The sequence below is a fragment of the Physcomitrium patens genome, chromosome 7 (assembly GCF_059467195.1).
Source record: "Physcomitrium patens ecotype Gransden chromosome 7, ASM5946719v1, whole genome shotgun sequence".
Taxonomy (NCBI): Eukaryota; Viridiplantae; Streptophyta; class Bryopsida; order Funariales; family Funariaceae; genus Physcomitrium; species Physcomitrium patens.
The window spans coordinates 9,227,294-9,244,709 of record NC_143416.1 but is presented as its reverse complement, the minus strand read 5'-3'; positions in this window follow the sequence as shown (position 1 = coordinate 9,244,709).

Here is a 17,416-nt window from a genome sequence, read left to right as displayed (position 1 = left end):
TGCTTAGGTTCTCTGCAATATAAACATAATCCTTCTTGACGACGACGAATCTTTTCTTGCTCAGTTAGAGGTTTAAAACGTACCGCGTCAATTTGCATGTCTTCTACTTCCGAATGTACGTTTGGTAAAGATGTTGATGTTGCCATTGAGTAATAACGTTGAGGTTCCCGTGAATGATTTTCGGATCGAAATTCAAAAAGTCGATTATCACATTTTACCGCAAAATCGATTGCTTGACTCAAAGTTTGAGGATCAGGTAAGTTGAGCATCAATTTCTTTACTTCATATTGCAATCCATAAAGAAATTGACTGATGAGTGCAGCATCATCCCACTTAATGTCAATTGTAAGTTGTCAAAATTGTGAAGCATACACTGTTACTGAGCAATTTCCTTGTCGTAGAATTCGGATCTTATTTGTTGCAACACGAGTTGCATCGTGTTCACCATACATAGATCGAAACTCCGCCAAAAAAGCTTCCAAATTGTCCAATATTAGATTTTTTTATTCAAGAAAAGACGAAAATCACGATAATGCAGAACCAGAAAGTAGAGTGCCAATAAACTAGACTTGTGATCCTGGAGTTGGATAGCTTTGCAGTTGAAGTTCAATTATCAATTGTACTTGATTGATGAATCCTTGAAACTTAAATCTCGTACCATCAAATTTCTCGGGTAAGGCAATTCTTGGTTCTCTAGTACTTACAGAGTGTTGTACAATTGGAGAAGAACGTGATTTGTTGTAGATGTTGAAGCAGCTCCGATCATCTCTATATCCCCACTTTCTGCTATTCTTGTTCTTTCATGTGTTGGTGAATTGAGTTGATGCATCGCAAGCATTAACTCCCTCATTTGCTCTTGCATTTGTGCCATTGCATTCTTCATTTCAACAAGCTCTGCCATAATGACACTAAGAAGAAAAATTTGTTTGATACTGCTCAAGACAAAAGAAAAAAAAGACTTAGTAACAAAGAAGATACTAAGAACAATATCAGTTTAGAAGTGGGTAATCCGCAAACTTCTAATATGCTTATGTCTTGTTAAGAGAAAGGGGTAATCCACTCTCACTCAAGAAAAATAATGCTCTGATATTGTAAGTGTACTCTTGTCAATTTGTCAAGGACAAAGACTCGATGAGGGAAAATATACACAAAAAGGCTATCTCGATATAATAAGTCAAAATATAAACAAGTAGGTATATTAAAAGGAAACTGGAATGGCTATTGCCACAAGACAAGAAACTAAAGACTCTTGAACCTGGACTAGAAGCAAGAAAGGAGTTGACAAGAGTGAAGAAGCCTTCACTCTTGTCTCTATATATACTATCTAACTAGGGGCTACGTGGCGACGTTCTATAGGACCTCCAATATGTGTTGACTTTGTAGGACACATGCCTTGACTTACAAGGTAAGTTTTTCTACATGTGGGCCACATAGTTAGCTTGATCTTCAAGCTAACAACATGTGTGGCACATGGCCAACTTGTTGACCACGTTTTTAATCCAAAAAGTCAATTAAAGACACCTATGAAGTCAAAGCAGTGTCTAGGAAGTTTCTAGGAAGCTTCTATATTAAATATTATAGAATTAACTTACTTTTATCTACTTTTACTTACTTCTACCTATTTCTATATGTAATTATTAGCTTACATGATTATGGCCGTGACACATTGTACGTCTCTAACCGTCTTCGGAACCTCACAAGACACGATTGCTTCCACCTTCTTTGGGTCCATGTTCAAGTCTTTCGTAGTCGCAACGAACCCCAGAAACTCTATCTCTATTTGGTGAAATAAACACTTCTCAAACTTGGCATATAGTCCTCGCTCGCATAGTTTCTTCAATACCAAACGAACATGTTTTTCATGCTCTTCTTCATTTTTGGAGAATATCATAATATCATCCAAATAGATGACAACAAAATCGTCAAGGTACTCTCCAAAAATGTCATTCATCATATGTTGAAAGACCGCTGGAGCGTTGGTAAGACCAAAGGGCATGACATTATATTCAAAATGGCCATACCTTGTACGGAACGCTGTCTTCCACTCATCTCCTTCCTTGATTCGTACGAGGTTGTAAGCTCCCCTTAGATCAATTTTTGTAAAGATCCTTGCACGTCCAAGTTGTTCTAAAAGACCAGAAATCAAGGGTAACGGGTAACGATTCTTCTTTGTTACCTTGTTGAGGCCTCGATAGTCCACGCACATCCGCAATGAGCCATCTTTCTTCTTCACAAATAAGATGGGTGCTCCAGATGATGATTTTGAATGACAGATGAAGTTCTTGGCTAGATTCTCGTTAATGTACTTCCGCAACTCCGCCAACTCCATCTGCGATAGATTGTAGATTAGGCCAAAAGGCGATTGTGCTCCTTCTTGTAAGTCTATGGCGCAATCATATTTTCTATGTTCCGGTAGCATGTTGGCATTTTTCTTTTGAAACACGCCTTTAAAATCCTTATATTGCTCCGGTATACTTGCTGTCGAGATCTTCTCCTCGGTATTTGGAGCCGCATAAATGACAAACGATGTGCCTCTCTTGGACAATCTTATAAACGCTCTTGCTCCAATAAATAAGGATTTCTCTATTCGGGGTTTTCTATTAGGCTTGCTCTTGGGTGGTTTTGTGGGAAAGGTCATTTTTTGCAACTTCCAATCTATGGATGGGTTATGCTTTTCCAACCACGAAAGACCAAGAATAATAGGATTTGATGGGGTTCTAATAATATTGAAAATAATATGACTACTATGGTCCTTAAACATCACTTCTATAGGTTCTGATTCATGGGTGACACTACCAGACAATAAAGGTTGTCCATCTATGACCTCAACGTGGACAGGTTTGGATTTTTGTACTAAAGGGATCTTATGACGCTTTGCAAATTCTTCGTCTAAGAAACAAGCAGATGCTCTTGAATCTAATAATGCTAAGGATCTCAGTTTCTAAGGGCCAATAAGCAAAAGGATTGTAAAACAAAGGGCAGGTTGAGCGGAAAGAAAGGAACCTGGTTGTTGTTGCGATATTTCACAGTCCAACCGCACGGTTCCTATTGTGGTTGGGCATCCTCATTTTTCTGAATAAATATGCCCCTAATCTTGATAATACGTCGATTTTGCTTCTTGGGGTAGTTTCCAACTTTGTGGCCTTCTTCACCGCAATACAAGCATAGACTTTCCTCCATATGCCGCTTTTTTTCTTCTAGAGTAAGAGATTTGACACGTACCGCATCAATTTGCATGTCTTCTACCTCTGAATGTGAATTCACGCTACTTGCCGACATAGTTGGGATGTGACGAACCGTATGTTGTCTTGAACATTGGTCTTGGCGATGTTGGAATAGGCGATTATCACACTTCATAGCTTGGCTAATAGCTTCGTTGAGCGTTTGCGAATCAGAAAGAGTTAACAGCAAATCCTTCACATCGTCCCTTAAACCCCAATAGAATTGACTCATCTACGCTTCTTCGTCCCAATTGATGTCGCATGCTAATTGCCTGAAGTCCGATGCATAGACTGCTGTAGAACGCATCCCTTGTCGTAGTGACCGGATCTTTGTTGTAGCCCATCGAACCTTGTCGTGTTCACCAAATGCTTTCGCAAATGCCTCCAAAAAGGTTTCAAAGTTGTTTAGTATGGACGATCGTTTCTCGAACAAAGGAACAAACCATGATAGAGCTTATCATGTAAGTAAGGTTCCAACAAGCCCAACACATGATTCCTCCATTGGATAGCGTTCGGGCTGTAAAACTGTTATCAACCTGATTTGGTTGACAAATCCTTAAAACTTGGAACGTGTACCATCGAACTTGTCCGGAAGGCTAACTCGGGGTTCCTTATGTTGTAGAACCAGTGGTGCTTGTCGAACCTGAGGTAAAGCTACTTCTCCAAGTGTAGAAGTTTGAGGTTGGTGCAACCTAGATTGTGCCATCCCAGATGCTCCATCATTATGAAGCCTTGCCATGACTCCTTCAATCTCTGCAGTTCTTTGCAATAACGTAGCGAGGGCATTCATGATAGCATCTAACTTGGACTCTAAACTTTCCGTCATACTAATGTCTTGGCCCCCGACCATTCTAAGAGAAGGACAGAAATGACTCTACAAGAAGACAATATTGGTTTAGAGGAGGGTACTCCGTAACCTCTAAAATGCCTTAAGAGCTTCAAAAAAAGGGGTAATCCACTCTCTCCAAGAAGAATAAGACTCCAATATTGTAACAAAAGAAGTATCAGTTTAGAGGAGGGTAATCTACAACCTCTAAAGTGCTAGTACACTTCCAAGCAGAGGGATAATCCATACTCTAACAAAGAAGAAATTAGCTCTGATATCTGAGGTAAGTGAAGTCTTGACAAACTGTCACGGACACAGAATACAGACTTGATATCTACCAAGAAGTTCAAGAAGAACTGGCAAGAACTAGATTAATCAGATGAATACAAGAACAACACCAAAGAGGTGAGCTAGAGCTCCAAGAGATGTGTTGTCGATACTGAAGAACTCTTCAGCCTCGATTCCAATATATACTCCTATTTAGAAAGCTTATCAAGCAACTTCTACCAACTAAGAAGCTTCTAGAAGGTTCCAGAGACTTGCTTCTAGAAGGTTCCAGAGACTTGCTTCTAGAAGGTTCTAGAAACTTATCTCTAGAAGGTTCTAAGGACTATATCCCTAACATCTTCTACTAACTAAGAAGCTTCTAGAAGGTTCCAGAGACTTGCTTCTAGAAGGTTCTAGAAGCTTGTCTCTAGAAGGTTCTAAAAACTTGTCTCTAGAAGGTTCTAAGGACTATGTCCCTAATACTTACACGTTAGGGTCATACAATTATATGTATTCCGTACTACTTAAAATACCCAGAAAACACTACAATGCTTTCCACTTCCTAATAATACTCCACCATCACTGATAACAACAACAAGTAATCCCGTACTATCCTAAATGACAGGACATAATCATACTATAATCCAAACTCTGGAATTCTTCACCATTAACTACCTTCACATTACAGTGTTTCACACAAATACACTCATTCTCTCTGCTGAACTACAATCAGATTTCAGCATTCAATATTTCTTCTTCCCATTTAATAACAATCATACTTCCATTCCATAATTCACTTTCACAATATTCAAAAACTCTTAATCTTCTTATTCAAAGAAAATAACAAATAAAAGAAAAGAGGTAGCACCAAGCTTACCCCGGCTCACACTATCACAGTCTGACTCCTACTTCCTCTCTCCCATCCTTCTTATGCTACAACGAGATACCAACTGCTACATCTCTAATGAAAACTGCTTTTCCTAACTATTCATCCATTTTATCTACTGAACTACCTTTTCAACAGTCATCTATCCCTGTTTACACTATAAACTAAGTATCTACAATTCAGCAAATAACTACTTATTCTATAGGCATCATCGCCTTGGACATTTGAATGTGAAGAGCATGAGAGAGCTCAAGACCATGGTAACTAGCTTAGATCTTGGCAATACAAGCCATAATGCAAAACAACTTGCATGTGAAGGATGCATATAAGCCAAACAACAAAGGGCCTCATTTTCAAAGAGTGTAGCAACACGTGCTACCAAGTTGCTAGAGATTGTCCGTTCTGATGTATGTGGACCTATGAAGAACACAAATATTGGAGGATCAAGATATTTTCTTACTTTCATTGATGATTATTCAAGAAAGATTTGGATCTATATTCTTAAAGCTAAGAGTGAATGCTTTTCAAGGTTTAAGGAGTTTAAAGCACTTGTTGGAAAATAAAGTGAATGCAAGATCAAGGTGCTGTGTATGGACAATGGAGGTGAATACATGTCTAAAAAATTTGATGTTTATTTGAAGAATGAATGAATTGCTAAAAAAACCACAAATTCATACACTCCACAACAAAATGGTATTGCTAAAAGGGCAAATCAAACCATTGTAGAGATGGCAAGGAGTATGCTTCATGCTCAAAACCTTTGCTATGAGTTTTGGGCAGAAGCTGTAGTGAATGTAGTGTATACAAGAAATAGGTGTCCAACAAGTGTATTTGCATCAATGATACCACAAGAAGCTTGGAGTGGGAGAAAACCTTGCATTTTCTATATGAAGACCTTCGATTGCATTACATATGCAAAAAGACCAAATTGTATGAAGTCCAAACTTGATGCAAAAGGTACAAAGTGTGTATTTCTTGGTTATTGTGAAGGTACTAAGGTACATAGGCTAATGTGCTTCGAAACCAAGAAGATCATCAAAAGTCATGATGTTGAGTTTTTGGAGCATAAGAGTGCTTGTGGACACTTGGAGATGTGTCCAAGTGGGAGTAATGGTATGTTTGTGGACACATCTCTAAATTCAGCAAAGAAACAAGAAGATGAAAACAATTAAGATGATGAAGATGAAAAGCCAAAGAAGGTTGAAAAGATGAAGGCTCCTACAGATGATAGGACCAACAATGAAAGAAATGTAGATGTTGAAGATTAGAATGATGATAATGATGAAGAGTCCAACCATTGAGTGAAAAAAGACAAGGTTTAAGAGTTGGAAAAGAATAAGGAGTGCAAGAAGGCGAATGTTCTTGTACAGGTGAAAGGAGATATCCTTTGAGAGAAAGAAGGCAACATGGCGAATGGTGGAAGGATCACATCCTTCTTGAAGTATGTAAAGAACATGCAAATGTTGCTCTTCTTGCTGATCCATTGTCTTTGTATGATGGTATGAAGTGTAAAGATGCAATCAAGTGGAAGAAGGCTATAGAAGAAGAATACCAATCTTTTATAGACAATGGTATATGGGAATTGCCAAGAATCCAAAACACCACTTAAAGACCAAGCACATTGATGTTCAACATCATTTCATATGAGAGAAGATTGAAGATGGTTAATAGATATGAAATATTGTGCTACAAATGACATGCTTGTTGATGTGCTTACAAAGACATTAGTAAAGGATAGTCATCATGACTTGATTAAGAGATTAGGATTAAAAGTCTTTTGAATATTAGCAAAGTAGGAGTGTTGAAGATCAACAAGTACTTACTTAGTTACAACCACATAGAGATTAAGCATAATATGTTGCTAATAGTAAAAAGGCAACAAAGAGTTAAAGTAAGTTATTGTGGTAGCATCAAAGGTTTACTTGGATGAGGTAGAAATAGATGTAATATCAAAAGGATGGAAGTTGCCTCATTGGTGAGCAAACCACCACTTATAAGTGAAGAGTGTTGGAAGTAAGAATTATCTTTTTCCACACTTCTCTTAGACTACAATCCTTGCTGATGCTAAGTGTTTGTAGCTTTTAGACTTCTTTTCTTCAATAAATCTCGTTACCAAAGATGATGGCTCTTGTAAGTAGTCAAGAAAGCATTTTTTGGTAAATCTAACTTCACCATTATATTTAGAATATCTTTTAAAGCTAAGATCTACTATTCACATGCCTCAATCCATGCTCAATTATAATTTTCATGGAAGTTTTTACTTACAAGGATCTTGGCAATTTTTGTGTAAAATTCTTCAAAATGAGAATTTCATTTCTTCACTTGTATTTTGAAGGAGAGGGTGCTGATCTTATTTTTTTCACTCCACAAGATAAATCTAGTGCCACCATTGCATTAAAAAGACTCCCATTAATTAGAAGAACCACCATGCCACTTGAATTTATAGAATTTGGAGGAAAATTCAAATTTATCATTGCTAACTTCACTAAATCTTTTAGAGAATTATAATTCCAACTCCTAAATCATGTGAATGATTATAGGTGTATTCATAGGCTTTTAGTCCATCTTCATTGTAATGACTAACAACCTTTAAATTATTAAAATAACTAAGTTGCCATTTTAATTTTTTAACTCTTATTACTTTAGTCCTAATTAACCTAATTCAAGAAATTAGGCTATAATTTATACCATTAAGGGTTGTAATCCTAAAAATTCTATAAAACTAAATTCTACTTATATAAATCCTAATCTAACATGTTCAATTATCATAAAATAGAAAAATAATAAAAATTTAAATTTTAGAGTATGATTGAGAGCTCATACATATCTATATGTTTTGTATTGATAAAAAAACAAATGAATATTTTATTACTTGTAAGGAAAAAAAATTGATATTATAATATAGAAGAAATGAAGTAAATTTGTGACTTGTGGATTATAGTGATGGAGATAGACTGGGTTGTTTTAAAATATGCCATTTAGCAAAAGATAATGCATTTATAATAGGTAATGCAATCATCTTTTAGTCAAGTAAGAAGTAATCTTTAGTTTTTGTTTCTTCAACAAAGGCAAAATATACAACTTTAGTTATTGCAACAAGGAAGATTTTATGGCTTTACAAAGTACTTAAAAATTATGACATTCTTAAATTAAAAAATATCTATATTTATAAAGATAATCAAAATGCCATTATTATTGCCAAAAATCTAGCACACCATGGTTATATAAAGCATTGGAATATAAAACATCATTTTATTAGGTAATATATATAAAAAATACAAATTATTTTGGAATTTTATCCCATTGAGTAGATGGCAATAGACATCTTTACAAAATAGAGATATATTAGGTTTTATTTCAGTAAAGAACTAAGTTCTACTTTCAAAAGAGGAATATTAAATATCTCATATTTTATGTATAAAAAATTGTGACTTATTTAACTTATAATAAAGACCCTCAAGATACTCTTTTTTTGGTTTTTGTCACATTCTTATTTCCAAAAATTAATATTCATCCAATTTTGAAACAAAATAGAACTCTAAGAAATTCTATTCAAATATTGGTAGAAACTTCTCATCTTCCAATTCATCATCCATTAAACACATAAATCCTATATAACCTTCATGTGTAAAGAAAGCTAATAAACAAAGTTGCATGATGAATGAAATTGTGAATATGCTAACAATGCATGTAGTATATACTACTCTAATTTGTATGAAAAACTATATAAAAAGTGCTCACATAGACATTCTTAAATTTCAATGGAAGACATTACCATATCCAAGTTTTCTACAGACATCACATTCAATCTATCCTAGTGATTTTTTTGGTACACATGTAACAAAATAATCAAATCTACCATTGATATTTTTCATAATAAGTTGTTATTCTTTGGATGTATGTTTGGAGCTATTATGATCTCCAAAGCATTGCATTGGCCCTTTTTTGAAGCAACCAACAACCACTCTTTGCTTTCATAGTTACAACTCTTTTACAAATGCACTCTTATGCAATCAATTTTCTTTTGAAGAGCATCCTTAATGTTTGACATCCACTCCCATTAAATTTTTCAATTCTTTTTACCAAAATAAGAACATCTATTTTTATTTTTTTAAGATAAAAATAAAAAGAAATATCATATAATATTTTTAAAATATATTGAAATATTAAAAATATTCTTATATTTTTAATAATAAAAAACATATTCTTAGCTTTTATAATAATTATAAATCTATTCCTAAATTGCATAAGGCATACCATTATTTCTATTTTAGATGAAAGAAAGACCCAAAACATGTGCCATGCAAATATTGGTGCAATACTTTTTGCACAATTTGGGCCTTCCATAAATCAAATGCCATTATTATCATTGTCATGGCAATACTTCTAGTTGCTCTATAAGGTATGAACTCGCTTATTCTATGGCCAAAGATATAGTGTAGTGAGATGATTGACTAGAATTGACTTCTTTTATTTATGTTTTATTTCCTGCTAAAGATGCATAGCTTTTTGAATTGCATCTTCAGTTGATGGTTGAAGCTAGAAGCTAGTGTAAGTAAAACTACATTGTTACTTGAAGATCATTTGAAGCAAATAGAAAAAAAGATATTGTAGCAGAAGCACAAAAGAAAGGATTTTATTTATAAATAAAAAATTGCAAGTATGCATGATTTCAAGCTGAAGAAGTGTTTATTTCTCTATGTTAAAATAAGCTTCAAAAGAAAATATATACTTGAACCAAAGAAAACATATCTTAATTGCTTTTTGTTGATTGTTATGACATTTGAAGATACTCAATATGAAATTATTATATATATACATTACATTTATTTTTTGTTCAATATAATAATTTTTCAATGATATGATGATTGATTGCTTAATAATATCAAACTAGATAATATTATGTAATAAAATATTAAAACCCCATATATTAGCTAAAACATAAGAAAAGTATACAAAGATAGGCCATTGTAGTAAAAATAAGTTTGAGCTATCTATAAAGTAGACATATTTATTAGAACAATATCAACCAATTATTATAAATATAAGACAATAAATACAAATACTTTTGAAATAATTTTAGTATTTGAATGAGGTTCAAATATCCTATGATTTCAAAAGAAAATTTTTGATAAATATTGATGGTAGAATTACTAGTATAAATACCTTTTGTAATTTTAAGAAATAAAAGTTTATAGACTAATTCATAAAAAACATCAATTATTTGATTCTATATCATTGAATGTTTTGTAGCATTTGCATACTTTAATTACAAAGTAAGAAAAATATTCAAGGCTTAAACTTTAGTTCATATCCTTATAATTACAACTTGTGATAAAATCCCTTATAAAATAATCATTGGTGAATATTTGAAAATTAATTTGGATCATAACTTATAAGTATTAAAATGTATTTATATTAAAATTTAAATAACAAAACTTTTGATTGATAATTTTTTTTTTTTTTTTTTAAATTTATAAAAATAAATTTATTTACATAAATAAATAAATTTAATCTTTAGAAGAGAAAATTTCTTAAAAAAGTAAGAATCCAAGTATAAGACCATCTCACAAAACATATAGATAATCAAATGTGATTATATGTGGAGGCACCAACAAGTCTATTCTTTTTACTTGTTGGTAAATTTATCCACGTGAAAATATATTTTTTGCAAAAAGTCCACTATTAATTGCTTCATCTTTATAGAGCTGTATTATAGTTGCAATAGATAATAATGTTTTTTAGAAACATTAAATAGATTTTGTGCCAACTAAGTCATTGATCCTATGGGATTAATTTTTATGTAAAAGTCCAATCTTATTGATCTCAACCTTTGATTTTTGGCACTTATCAACACCTTTGATTGCAAGAATGTGCTCTTCTAACATTGCTTTATTAATATTTTGAATCAATTTTTGTTTAGATTCTATAGATCTTCTAATATGATTTTTATGTAGATATTTTTAGTACCTTGTTTTGGATACTAATTACTTTAGGTTTAAAAAAATAATTTTAAATAAAATTATCAAGATTTGTGTTATTATAAAATGCTTAATTTTTAGAATATAAAAATATTTTTAATATCTTTGAAGAACTATGTAAAAAGATTTTTTTTAATTTTGAATTTTTTATAATAATAAATTACCAATAATATATAATTTATAGTTTAAATAAAATTTTAATTAAATAAATTTAAATTAATATGATTTTAAAGTAAAAAATTTAATCTTCTAATGGATTTTAAAATAAAAAATATATTCATATTATAAACATTAAAATTTTATATTTTCTTAAATAATATATAATAAAAATATTTGAAATAAGAACTTAGTGAAATTTTAATCAAATCCTAATCAAATCTAAAATAAATCCTAAATCTTAATTAAATCCTAAGTAAATCTTAACCAAACCTTAGAACTTTAATCAATCCTAATAAATCTTTAATCAAATCCTAAATCTTAAACAATTCTTAATAATCTATTTGTAGATTTAAAATTCAATAATTAATGATTAATTTGTTGATTTTGACTCAAAATTTGTATACCTTGCAATAACTAAATAAGCAACAAGCACAAATAATTTGAAGAAGATTGAATATACCAATGAAAAGAAAATCTTTCAAAACCACTTGGTTATTAATTGCCCTCTTTTTCCAATTTGAATGTTGATCTTTCAACAAAGATTTCTCTTTGCTTTAATATTTAATTCTTCTATAATTTGGACTATATGTAGATATTTAAGTCTAAATTTCTTTCACCAATTTTTATTTCAACTAAATTAGGAAATATTACCAAATCATAAAATCCCTCATTAATCCTAAATCTCAATTATCTGAGACCATAATCAACAAAAACCCTCATATGCTTCAATTTAACTACTCAATTAACTTCAAATTTTTTATATGCATTTATAACAAGGACAACAAAAAAATATTCAATTTTTATCTATAAATATACTACAAAATTTGTAAAATTCTAAAATTGATAAATCTATTTTTATTTTTTAAAATCTAAATCTACCAAGTACATCATTAATTTTGAAAATCCCTCAAAATCTCAATATTAATCCAAATGACATGAAATCAATACTTAAAAATCTCTGCTCAAGTCTCTTCTTAAATTCCACTCTTTAAATTACAAAAGAACTTTAAAGTCATTATAAATGCATGATTTTATACCTTAAATTATGATTTCAATCCAAGTTGACAATCAATCCTCTTTAGATAATAAGTTTTGATAATTTGAGGTAATTTTTTCTTTAAATTATTTTTAATTATTTCTTAAACATTCTTATATTAAGTTCTTATCTTATTTATTTTTATTTGGCTAATTTATGCCTCTACAAAGTAAATAGAAGTTCTTTCTATAAAAAGTAATATTAAGATTAAATTTTTTACTATCTTTTTATAATTTATCGTTATTTTTTTATTACATCTTTTTATTAGGTTCTTCTATAATAACATCCATATTTTTATTTTTTACTATATAGTTGTGTTATGAAATGACACTAGTTCACTAGCCATGCAATAATTTTTTTGTATCAGAGTTTGCAGTCAACTAAAAAATTGTTATGAATAATTTTTCTACTTATGAATTTAAATTCTTTTGGATAGTCATCAAAAAAATCCTTTCTAGTTCAATTGTACCTCAAAATCAATGTACAACATGTCTTGTCTTCTTTTGGCATCACCTAATCTCAGCTACCAAAAACTATCTATAGTTTTCAATGATTATATGCACCCTAATGATTGGACCTTATAATAACTAAAAAAAAAGCTTCCACTTTCATAATCCAACTCTTCTAACTAACCATTGGAATCAAATGGGTAATATAAGTCTTTTCAAGGTCTTATATATGCCATCTAAAATTATTAGACGATTTTGTTCCTTTATTAGTAAAATCTTCTAACTTGGATGGGACCAATTTCTAACTATATAAAAACATAGAATCCTTGGCGATAATCACAAACATTATTCATTGTGAAACCGAAATGGATTCTAATATGATTTTAAAAATTTACAAGCTACTTCTTTTAGTGCAGACCATTATCGCTAAATGCATTAATTTCAATAACAATTGCAATTAGAGCAAATCAAATCTAGCAACACTATTGCCATTGCCTACTTCAACAACAAACTTCCGCAATCCTTCAAAGTTGAATAGCAAGAATATTAAGGTCCTCTCAATACAAGAGAAAACACGAACCACAAAATTTGCTTAATATAGAGTTTTTTAACAACAGAAAAAAAAAAAAAAAAAAAAAAAAAAAAAAACAAAACAAAACAAAACAAAACAAAACAAAAACAAAACAAAATAAAACAGAAAAAAAAAAAAAAAAAAAACAAAAGAAGGCTAAATCCTAAATCCTAAATTTTAAACCTAAAAGAAGGAAAAAAAAGTAGCTGCTTTAGCCATCTTAAGTTTATGAATGATCATATTGAAGAAAAAAAATAACAACAAGAATTCCTCCTATGTGAGAATAAATATGACCTTAATCAAAACTATAGATTCTACTATAATTCCACTTTATATAGAGCTCTACATTGATTATGAGAAGAAGAGTGATTCTACATATTATTCTATTCAAAAAAAAAGGAGGCTATGGTCTATATTGCAACTATAAGAAAATAAAAATAAAATTTTTTAAAACGTCAAAGTTGAGATACTTTAAGAAAAAAAAAAATAAAATAAAATAAAATAATATATGAAATACACAATCTTAAATAGAAAGAAAGATTTTTTTAATAGGCATATCTAAAGGCTTTGTTGATGAAAAAATAGACAAGCTTGAGAATTTATAAGAAAATTCATTATGACAAGATATTTAGGTGTATTTCTTAGAACTTAGTTCTTGACTAGCAATGGTAGTAAGAGGATGTTAATATCTATATTTATCAAATGATATCTATAATAGATTATTATATTAATAAAATCATATAAAAATATATTATTTTTGATTTAATTTTAACAATTTTTTTGATAAATAAATAACTTTGTATACTATATGAAGTATTTTTTGTAGAGTATAGTGTCACGGACATACATATAATTACCTATATGAATAGATAAAAGTATGTAAAAGTAGATAAAAGTAGGTTAATTGTGTAATATCTTCTAGAGAAGCTTCTTAGAAGCTTCATAGACGCTGCTTTGATTTTATAGGAGTCTATAGTTGACTTTTAGGCTAGAAACTTGGTCAACAAGTTAGCCATGTGCCACACATGTTGGAAGCTTAAAGAACAAGCTAACTACGTGGTCCATCCATAGAAAACTTGTCTTGTAAGCAAAGGCATGTGGCCTAGAAAGTCAACATATATTGGAGGTCTTATAGAACATCGCCATATAGCTTCTAGTTAGATAGTATATATAGAGGCAAGAGTGAAGCCCTCTTCACTCTTGTCAACTCCTTTCTTGCTTCTAGTCCAGGTTCAAGAGTCTTTAGTTTCTTGTCTTGTGGCAATAGCCATTCCAGTTTCCTTTTAATATACCTACTTGTTTATATTTTGACTTATTATATCGAGATAGCCTTTTTGGTGTATATTTTTCCTCATCGAGTCTTTGTCCTTGACAGATTGACAAGAGTACACTTACAATATCAGAGCTTTGTTTTTTCTTGAGTAAGAGTGGATTACCCCTTTCTCTTGACAAGACATAAGCGTATTAGAAGTTTGCGGATTACCCACTTCTAAACTGATATTGTTCTTAGTATCTTCTTTGTTATCAAGTCGTTCTTTTCTTTTGTCTTAAGCAATATCAAACAAATTTTTCTTCTTAGTGTTATTATGGCAGAGCTTCTTGAAATGAAGAGTGCAATGGCACAAATACAAGAGCAAATGAGGGAGTTAATGCTTGCAATGCATCAACTCAATTCACCAACACAGGAAAGAACAAGAATAGCAGAAAGTGGAGATATAGAGATGATCGGAGCTGCTTCAACATCTACAACAAATCACGTTCCTTCTCCAATTGTACAACACCCTATAAGCACTAGAGAACCAAGAATTGCCTTACCTGAGAAATTTGATGGTACGAGATCAAAGTTTCGAGGGTTCATCAATCAAGTACAATTGGCAATTGAACTTCAACCGCAAAGCTATCCAACTCCAGGATCACAAGTCAGGTTTATTGGCACTCTACTTTCTGGTTCTGCATTATCGTGGTTTTCGTCTTTTCTTGAACAACGAAATCCAATATTGGACAATTTGGAAGCTTTTTTGGCGGAGTTTCGATCTATGTATGGTGAACACGATGCAATTCGTGTTGCAACAAATAAGATCCGAATTCTGCGACAAGAAAATTGCTCAGTAACAGTATATGCTTCACAATTTCGACAACTTGTAATTGACATTAAGTGGGATGATGCTGCACTCATCAGTCAATTTCTTTATGGATTGCAATACGAAGTAAAGAAATTGATGCTCAACTTACCTGATCCTCAAACTTTGAGTCAAGCAATCGATTTTGCGGTAAAATGTGATAATCGACTTTTTGAATTTCGATCCGAAAATCATTCACGGGAACCTCAACGTTATTACTCAATGGCAACATCAACATCTTTACCAAACGTACATTCGGAAGTAGAAGACATGCAAATTGACGCGGTACGTTTTAAACCTCTAACTGAGCAAGAAAAGATTCGTCGTCGTCAAGAAGGATTATGTTTATATTGCAGAGAACCTAAGCACACTGCTCAACATTGTCCAAAGAAACGACGCAACTATAAAATGAGGGGTACGATGGTCAAAGAAGACAACATGTCGGAAAACGGATTCGTCCAGCTACAATAGGGACCGTGCAGCTGGAACCTTGTACAATTCTTAATGAAGGTCCTATCCTCTCCTCAGAACCCTCTCCTTGTTTTATAATAGACTTATATTTAGGACCTAAGAATTACAAAGCCTCTGCTTTATTAGATTCGGGAGCCTCAGCATGTTTTTTAGATGAACAATTTGTTAAAAGTCGTAAAATATCCTATGTACAAAAACCTAAACCAGTACATGTAGAAGTCATAGATGGTCGTCCCTTGTCTTCTGGAGATGTCACTCATGAAACTCATCCTATAAAAGTAACAATAGACGGTCATGATAGCTACATAGCTTTTAACATAATTAAATCCCCGTCCAATCCAGTTATTTTAGGTTTATCCTGGCTAGAAAAATATAACCCTCGAATAGATTGGAATTCGCATAAACTTGACTTTTCCAAAAGCGTTATTAATAGTTCTACGAACCAAGTAAAAAATTATAAGTCTAGTACAGTAAAACCCGTACTGATAGGTGCAAAAGCATTTATACACGCAGCAAAAGAAGGATCAACTTTTGCTATTTATGCTACACCTATTTCTGAAAACGTAAAGACTTCAAGTGGCATTCCAAGTCAATATCAGGAGTATCAAGACGTTTTTGAGAAAAAGAATGCAGATATTCTTCCTGAGCATCATCCATATGATTGTTCAATTGACCTCAAGGAAGGAACTCAGCCACCATTTGGACCAATTTACAGTTTATCGCAAGATGAGATGGCTGAACTCAAGACATATATTGACGAGAATTTAGCGAAGAATTTCATACGCCATTCAAAATCTCCAGCAGGAGCTCCAATTCTATTCGTAAAGAAAAAAGATGGATCTTTACGAATGTGTGTTGATTATCGAGGACTCAACAAGATCACAATCAAGAACAGGTATCCATTACCTTTGATATCAGGACTCCTTGACCAGTTGAATCAAGCTAAGATCTATACAAAAATAGATCTAAGAGGAGCATATAATCTAGTACGGATCAAAGAAGGAGATGAATGGAAGACTGCGTTTCGAACCAGGTATGGACATTTCGAATATAATGTCATGCCCTTTGGACTCACGAATGCACCAGCTGCTTTTCAACATCTCAAGAATGATGTATTTCGTAAATTCTTAGACAATTTTGTCGTCTGCTATCTAGACGATATCCTGATCTATTCCAAGAACGTCGAAGAACATGAAATACATGTTCGTCAAGTATTACAAAAACTTAGAAATGCAGGATTGTACGCCAAGATGGAAAAGTGTGTATTTTCCACTACTCAAGTTGACTTTTTAGGATACATCATTTCAAATGATGGTCTCATGATGGATTCTAAGAAAGTCCAAACAATCGTGGATTGGAAGATTCCAAGGACAGTAAGAGATGTTCAATGTTACTTGGGATTTGCCAATTACTATCGGATCTTCATCAA